The following is an 8765-nucleotide window of genomic DNA, read 5'->3' on the forward strand; positions in this document are numbered from 1 at the left end:
ATCAAGCCCATTCAATTCTAATCAAGCTGGGCCAATAATAACTTACATTTGGACAGTGTGTTTCATTCCACAGGGTGCTACAACAATGCCTTGTTTCATATAGTCTTCAGGACAACCCCTGATGTAGGTACTTTTATTCTCAAATTGTAGAGGAGAAAATTGAGGTTAAGAAAGTTAAGGGATACACAGAGTTACAAAACTAGTAGGTTACAGAAGTGAAACTTGAATCCAGATCTTCTGATTCCAAATTCATTGCACTTTACCCTACATCTGAGGCTCTGTTTTTAATTTAAAAAAATTGAGGCACTACAAGATAACCTAATTAATTTTCATTCAAAACCACATAATCTTGTGCTGAGGACAATTTAAAAAGAGGATTTCCAAAACATTTTGCACAATGCCATCCTCATGAGAAGTGTGTGTGATTTCCTAATAAGTAAGTGCATGTTTCTTCTATATTTCCAGATACATGGTTGGATTTTTAAAAGTTCCATTATTTTATTGTCACAAATGGTAAGACTTTAAAGTGCTTAGTATATTTACTTCCATAAAAATCATTATGCAGGAAAAAATATTGGAGAGAAAAGCTATTTAACAGCTGTGAAAGGGAAAATTGCAAAGAACCTCTAAAGGCACATAATACCAGACTTGTGGGCTACTTTACTTTTGCAAAGTAAAATCTTGAATAACAAAAAATATTAGCATAATAATATTTATATTTATACATTAAAAAGAACCTCATTATACTTGGAGATTATATTCTAGAAATTCCATTTTAATAAAAAATATGAAAGAAGGTTCTTCTGATTCATTTTCTTCCTCCTGTTTTTGGTCTTTCATTATTTGTCCCACCTTTCTTTTGGATACACTGTAAAGTAGCAAACCAGGCTATAATGGTGTTACATCAAGATGAAAGTGTCCCAGGTCTTGCTTCAGTACCACATATGTTAAATCAAAATGACACAGACAAGATCAACATGGCCCCTGTGCAAGGATGACTCTCAATTTCATGAAGTGTTCCATATTTTTAAAGAGATGAAGAGAGTAATAAGTAAAAATTGGTAGTTACAAACTAGTCACAAGGATGTAAAGTACAGCATAGGGAACACAATCAATAATATTATGGTAACTATGTATGGTTCCAACTGGGTACTGGGAATATCAGGGGGAATGCTTTGTAATGTATATGATTGTCTAACCACTATGCTGTACATCTGAAACCAATACAAAATAATACTGAAAGTAAACTATAATTGAAAAATAAAAAAGAATGCATCAGAGGAATTTAAAAAGATGGAAAGAAAAGTGTTCCAACTGGTCAAGATAGAGGCATAGGTAAACACACCTCACCTTCTTGCACAACTACAGAAAAAATTACAACTAGACTACAAAACAAATATCACCCAGAATTGTCAGAAAATCGAGATGTATGGATGTCCAACAATCTAAGGATTTAAAGAAGCCATATTCATTCATATGGGTAGGAGGAGCGGAGATGCGCAGAGGCACAGAGAGACATCAAGAGGTAGAGAGACCTGGAGAAGTAAATGAAATGGAGATAAGCAACCTATCAGATGCAGAGTTCAAAACACTCGTTATTAGGATGCTCAAGGAACTCACTGGGTACTTCAATAGCATAAAAAAGACCCAGGCAGAAATGAAAGTGACATTAAGTCAAATAAAGAAAAATCTACAGGGAGCCAATAGTAGAGGGGATGAAGCCAAGAATCAAATAAATAATTAGAAACATAAGAAAGAATAAAGCATTCAATTAGAACAGCAAGAAGAAAAAATAATTAAAAAAATGAGGATAGTAAAAGGTGAAAGATTTATATGATCTCAAGAGAAACCAGAGTATTAGGTTAAGGAGCCTTTGACACATCTTCAAACGTACCAACATCCAAATCATAGGGGTGCCAGGAGGAGAAGAGAAAAGCAAAAAATTGCAAACTTATTTGAAAGAAAACTTAATGAAAGAAAACTTCCCTAATTTGGTGACGGAAATAGATATACAAATCCAGAGAGCACAGAGTCCCAAACAAGATGGACCCAAACAGGACCATAATAGAATCTTAAAAGCGGCAAGAGAAAAGCAGAGAGTTACCTACAAGGGAGTTCCCAAAGGCTTTCAGCAGATTTTTCCAGCCCTGGCTGGTATAGCTCAGTGGACTGGGTGTGGGCCTGTGGACCAAAGGGTTGCTGGTTTGATTCCCAGTCAGGACACACCCCTGGGTTGTGGGCCAGGCCCCCAGTAGGGAGCACATGAGAGGCACACATTGATGTTTCTCTCTCCCTCTTTCTCGTCCCCTTCTCCTTTCTCTCTAAAAAAAAAAAAAAAAGACTTTCAGCTGATTTCTTAAAAGAAACTTTGCGGGCTAGAAGGGACTGGCAAGAAATATTCAAAGTGATGAAAAGCAAGGACCTATAACCTGGATTACTCTATCCAGCAAAGCTATCGTTTAGAATTGAAGGGCTGATAAAGTGCTTCCCAGATGAGGTAAAACCAAAGGAATTCTTCATCACCAAGTTGTTATTATATGAAATGCTAAAAGGAATTATACAAGAAAAAGAAGATCAAAACTATGAACCTTAAAATGGCAATAAATTCACAACTATCAAAAACTGAATCTAAAAAACAAACTAAGCAAACAAGCTGAACAGGAACGGAATCATAGATATGGAGATCATTTGATGGGTTATCAGCTGGGAGGCAGAAGGAGGAGAATAGCAGAGAAGGTGCAGGGATTAAGAAGTACAAATTGGCAGGTACAGAATAGACAGGGGGATGTTAAGAACAATATAGGAAATGGAGAGGCCAAAGAACTTATATGCTTGACACATGGACATGAACTAAGGGGGGCATTGCTAGAGGGAATGAGCGTACCAGGTGGAGGATGGCTAAGGGGGGAAAATTTGTACAACTCTAATAGTATAATCAATGAAATACATTTTTAATAAAAAGTGTTCCATCAGGGCCATAACTGATCATTGAGTGGCCCGACACAGGTGTGCTATAGGAGCTCAGAGCTGATTGTTAAATGTACAGCATTAATTTCTCATAACTAAATAGTAATTCTGAAAGAAAGAAAGAAAGAAAGAAAGAAAGAAAGAAAGAAAGAAGGAAAGAAAGAAAGAAAAAGAAAGAAAGAAAGAAAGAAAAGAACCAAACAAGGTCAGATAAATTTGGTCATGCTGAGAATTTGACAATGGCTTGTTCAAAGCATAATACTAATCTGATCAACCATTTTCATCATCATTCGCATAGTCAACATATTTTCCTTTTAATTGTCTTTACTTTATTATTATTATTGGAAATAATAAAAATGCATTTTATTTGAAAATAATAATAAATTACCAACAGATATAAATGCATTTATATCTGTTTGATTCTGAATTTCCAGTTATTATACCTGATTTAAAATATTTCCTGCATTGCATTGAAAGACACACCAATCCTACTGTAGGGATTAGTTAGGTTAAAAGCCCTGGGGGACTCCTAATTCCAACTGCTGGCCAAGGCAGAGCTGACAAGATTTTGTTCTGACAAATTTCTTGTCGTGGGAAGTTTGTTAGTAGAGGAGCTTCTGGAAAGCTCTAGCATCAGGGGTGCTGGGTTGTATTTCTGGTTTTGCCATTTAATGAACCATGTCACTTTTGGTTAGTCATTTCGTCATTTAAAACCTCATCTGAAAATAGAGATAATTTCATGTTTCTCTGATTCTGATACATGTTTTCCTCCAAATTTTATTATTCCTGAAATGGGATGTGTCTAAATAAATTTGTCAGCTTCCAGGTTCAGTATGCATGCCCCAGTATGGAACATAACTGTAATTTGTGAATGTAGGGAGAACTTAGCAGATTCCATAGAAGGTACAATATCGGTTCACTTCATATCACTTCAGATGAGTTATTTGCACTTGATGACACCACACATGTTTATCTGTATTTTATCTTAATAATACATTTATATTAGTCTAAGTAAAGTGAACCTTTGTCACTGGAGGACTGATGAAACCATATTTTCTTTCTAGTGAACAACAGACACTCTCTCCCAAGCTACTGTGACATGTTTAAGGTTGCATATCTTACCCAAACCATCCCAACTGGGATGATTCTGCAGCAGTTTTGAACTTCGGGCCAGAGAACCAAAGATTCTGACCCTCCTGGTGACAAAAATAAAATTTCCTGTCCGGCAGCCAAAAATACCTGTTCCCCTGTCTGAGGAAATAAGATGATGTTAAAAAAAAAAGCCAAGATAAGAGGCAGAGAGAATGCGGCCCACTTGCAGTCTCTAATTCCAGGGTCTCTGGCATCTTGCAGTTTGGTCATGTGAATCAGTAAAGGTTTCTGTTAACTGTAACCAAATGCAAACAGCAAAACTGCTCCCAACTAATACAGCTGATCCTCATTAAAAAATAACACTTGAATTTTAGCTGTGGGAAGTACCACATGTATTTTCTCTAAAAATTGGGATATAATTCACATACCATAAAATTCACCCTTTTTAAGGTATACAAATCAGTGGTTTTTAGCACAGTGAAAAGGTGTGCAACCATCACCACTATCTAATTCCAAAACATTTCATCATCTGCACAGAGAAAGCCTACGTTCATTAGAAATCACACCCCATTCCCTTCCCTTTTCCTTTCCCGACCACCAATATACTTTCAGCACAGGGACTTTTCATTCCCCATTTAAAGACATGGAAAAGGAGACCCAGACATTTTAGTGGCTTTCTTAAGGTTTTCTTAAGATACCAGAGCTGGGATTAGAGCCTCTTAAACCATTCTGACTCCCTTACGTGGATATGTTTATGCCCAATTTATTTCCTCAGGTTATTATTTGTTTACTACTGAAAATGGAGGAAGGGTTTAAAACAGCCACTTGTAAAAATAGCGTTAGTTTGTTCTGAGAGGTCAATTTACTGAGAGATGACTTGCTTGAATTTTGTTAATGTTATGCTGTCTTTTTTTAAAAGTATATTTTATTGATTATGCTATTACAGTTGTCCCATTTTTTTCTCCCCTTTATTCCCCTCTGCCCAGTACTCCCATTCCCTCCAGCATTCCCCTCCCCCTTTAGTTCATGTCCATGGGTCATACATGTAAGTTCTTTGGCTTCTCCATTTCCTATAGTATTCTTAACCTCCCACTGACTATTTATATTATGCTTTCTTAATGAATGAGATCACTTCTGTTTACTTCTCTGCAACTGAAACCCACTTGACCTCCCAGGAAAGAATCAACTGCTATTGAGTTGAAATTGACTTTCTTATAAATCTAAGGAAGAAAACAAGTTTTAGTCCCCATCAGAGCCATATATCTTAAGTATAGTAATTTTGTTTTAGTCTATTAAGCTTCTGATCAGGACAAATAAACCTTATATGAAACTAGGCAGAATTCAATAGGATTAGAAAGAGGAGGTCAGAGAGAAGATGCGGATATTACATTTTGAGTCATCTGGAGTTCAAACTAACTTGGAGCTTTTTTTCTTTTTTTGCCAGATATCATTTTAATAAGTCATTGGCTACCGACGGCTTTAATCTAATTCTAGAAACCAATAAATCACAATCTAATTGTGAAATGATGAAAGGCTGATTTGAAGAAATAAATTTGTTTACATGAAATTTTGTCCAAGTTCAGTTTTGTAGAAGAGTCAGAAATATCCAATCTTTACTTCAGAGGCAAAAATGCATCTGGACCTACACATCCAGATAGCCGGGTATGTATCTTCCTTTGTGTGCCTTGCTTTTCTGTGTCTGGAAGTCTATTTCTGTCAATGTGGATAATACCAGGCCTGCCCATCTAGCCTCTGGTGCCCCGCAGGGTAAAGAGCTGGAGAACAGCAAGTCCCTAGAACAATTGGGGAGACTGTTCACAGTTTTGGCTGCCTGTATCACTGCTCTGCCAGTCTGTTTTAAGCATTTAGGAAACACCCAGTCTTTACAGAAACATGAACTTTTCTCTAGAGAACAAAAATGAATATAAAATAAATTTTCTTCAAAGCTGAGAACAGAAGCCTTCACTCTCCTGTCTAATTTTCCTGCCTCTCAGTCCTGTTGGCATCAGGAGACCCAGTGCTCATATGTGCTGGGAGGAAGGAGGAAAGAGACCCGACCCTGGACATACTGGGTCTAACAGTCTCTCTCACTAAGCCACAGTGGTCTTCAAGCCTCTGTCCTTTGTCCACACTGTTACTCTACTGGGATACCCACAGTTCACTTTTCTTAAGACTGACTCCCTACTTGTCCTAGATGCAGCTTCTGCTATCCTCCTGGGAAGTCTTCCTAATCCCCCTCAGCTGCAGCCTGTTAGGCCCTTCCTCGGTGCTCCTCTAGTGTCCACTCAATTCTGTTTTGCATCCTTCTGTTATGATGACTGTTGTACTGTTATTACCTTTACTTAGAAAAATCTGTCTTCCTTATTAAATTGTTTCTATGGGGTCCGGACTATCATGTTTATCTCTGTATCCTCAAAATTCGATATTATAGTTGGCTTGTAGCAGGCATTTTATTTGTTTGAAAATATGTACCTACTGTGTGCCTGGTACTGTGTAGGGTGCTAAAGCTAATCAGTGTATAGTGCTTAGTGAATGAGTAATCTCTCACCCCTTGGTTCTTTGCCATCTCCTGCTGTGTAGTGAGAAAGAGAGCTTACCAGGTGGGTTGGGACCAAGGCTTGGAGGGAAAGGACAAGAGTGGTATCCCTCACTATTCTTTTCTGCATGCATTGACTGCTTACTGTGTGCCTAGCACTGGGTTTAGGGTTTTATGTGCTTTCACATACTTAACTCTTTGATCTCAGCCCTATCTTTATTCCCACTTTGTAAATAAGGTAACTGAGGGCTAGAAGATGTTATTTGCCCAAGGTCACAGGGCTAGGAAGTGCAGCTAGGATTCAAAGCCAGGCATTGTCACTATACTATACTATATTATACTGTACCATACAGTAGTCCTTTTTTATCCATGTTCCAAGATTCCCAGTAGACACAGAAAGTATGGAACTCTACATATACTATGTTTATGTCTTATACATACATACTTATGATAATGTTTAATTTATAAATTAGACACAGTAAGAATTAACGATAGCTAGTAACAAAATAGAACAATTATAATAAAATACTAATAAAAGCTACGTGAGTGTGGCCTCTCCCTCCCTCTCAAAATAGCTTACTACATAGCATTTGCCCTTCTTCTTATGATGTAAGATGATACAATGCCTCCATGATGAGATGAAGTGAGGTACATGGAATGAGGTACAATTTAAAACTTATGAATTGTTTATTTCTGGAATTTTCCATTCAATATTTCCAGACCACATTAACCATGCACAGGTAACTAAAAATCACAAAAAGCAAAATCACAGATAAAGGGGGACTACTATTTCCTACTGTAATATGTAGTATAATAATATAATATACTGTACTGTGCTATACTATATAACTGGTGAGGGATGGAGAAGACGTGTGTTTTTCTGATCTCCATTAATTGAACTTCTTTTCATCCCCAAGAGGGATACCCCTCAGATGGAGCAGACTCAGGGCGTGGACTCAGAGAAGCCAGCTCCAGCCACCCATCACTCTGCCATGGAGCAGCTAGGGGCTCTCATGCCGTTAGTAGGTGGCGTGGAATGATGGATAACCATCCAGTCTCTGAACTCAACTTTCTGTATGTGAGTCCTGCCTCTACAATGTCTTAGTTCTAGGACTTAGAGTGAGTCCATGAATCCCTGTTTTCTTACCTGTAAAAAGGGGAAAGACAGACTAGAAGAGGGTGATCGACCATCTCAGCTTGCATAGGACTGCCGCAATTTTAGTAGAAAATCCTGTCCTCTAAAAAACCCATTAGTCTCATGCAAACCAGGATGGTTGGTCACAAGCTAACTGTTGTGCTTCAGGATTTGCGGGCTATAAGAGGCCCATCTGAGTTCAGTGTTATCAGGCATGGCTATTGAAGAGTGTTCTGCAGCAGCTCTCGCCAGTTAGCCTACATTAGAATCACCTGGAGGGCTTGTTATACCACAGATTCCTGGATCCCACCTCCAGAGTATTCCATTCAATAGGTCTGAGGTACAGCCTGAGAATTTACATTTAAAAAATTTTCCAGATGTTGCTGCTGTTAGACCCAGAACTGCACTTTAAAAATTACTAGTCTATGCATTTAAAACTTGATGTTATTAGCAAAGAAACAAAACTGTACTTGAATAGAATTTAAATTTCAGCTGCTAGGATGAGAAGGTGAAATTCCATAAATATTTCATTTTATTTGTGCTCTACTTCAAAGCTACCTGAATTGGTGTTAAGATGGGAATAGTCCAGAGGAAGATATGTGAATAGTTGTGCTAAATACAATAGATTTGTTGGTTAACCAATAAACAAAGTAAATTGGATATGAGATGTAAATTTTGAGGGAGACATCACATTTGCCATAATTTTGTTCTCCAGAAATCTTTGTTCTCCACTATCTGGAAATTTTTGTTCAATTTACAATGCAACAATAAATCATTCTATCAGTTTTAAAGCAATGTTTAGCCCCACTTTCTTATTTCCTAATTGGCTGAACAGTTGCAAAATCAGATTATATAGTATTGAAGATAATAAAAAACATTATTTTCCCTACAGATTTCCATAAATCACTCTGTGTGTTAAATTTAACTTGGCTATTTATTTTTTTATTATCAAAGAAGGCCCCAAAGCAATCTTTACTCTTGAAGTGATCACTTCTTGTGATGACTGCATCTCTCATATAAATCCCTTTTTTGAGA

At 37.3% G+C, this 8765-nt stretch overlaps 1 non-coding gene across 1 annotated transcript; it reads left to right on the top strand.

Annotated features, from left to right (window-relative positions):
* Positions 1-923: 923 nt before the first annotated feature.
* Positions 924-1029, top strand: LOC123829174. Its single transcript, XR_006787561.1, has one exon. It is a non-coding gene; the product is annotated as a U6 spliceosomal RNA (small nuclear RNA).
* Positions 1030-8765: the final 7736 nt, after the last annotated feature.

Source organism: Phyllostomus hastatus, unplaced genomic scaffold, assembly GCF_019186645.2.
Source record: "Phyllostomus hastatus isolate PE091 unplaced genomic scaffold, TTU_PhHast_1.1 phas_scaffold_1066, whole genome shotgun sequence".
In the NCBI taxonomy this organism is placed as follows: Eukaryota; Metazoa; Chordata; class Mammalia; order Chiroptera; family Phyllostomidae; genus Phyllostomus; species Phyllostomus hastatus.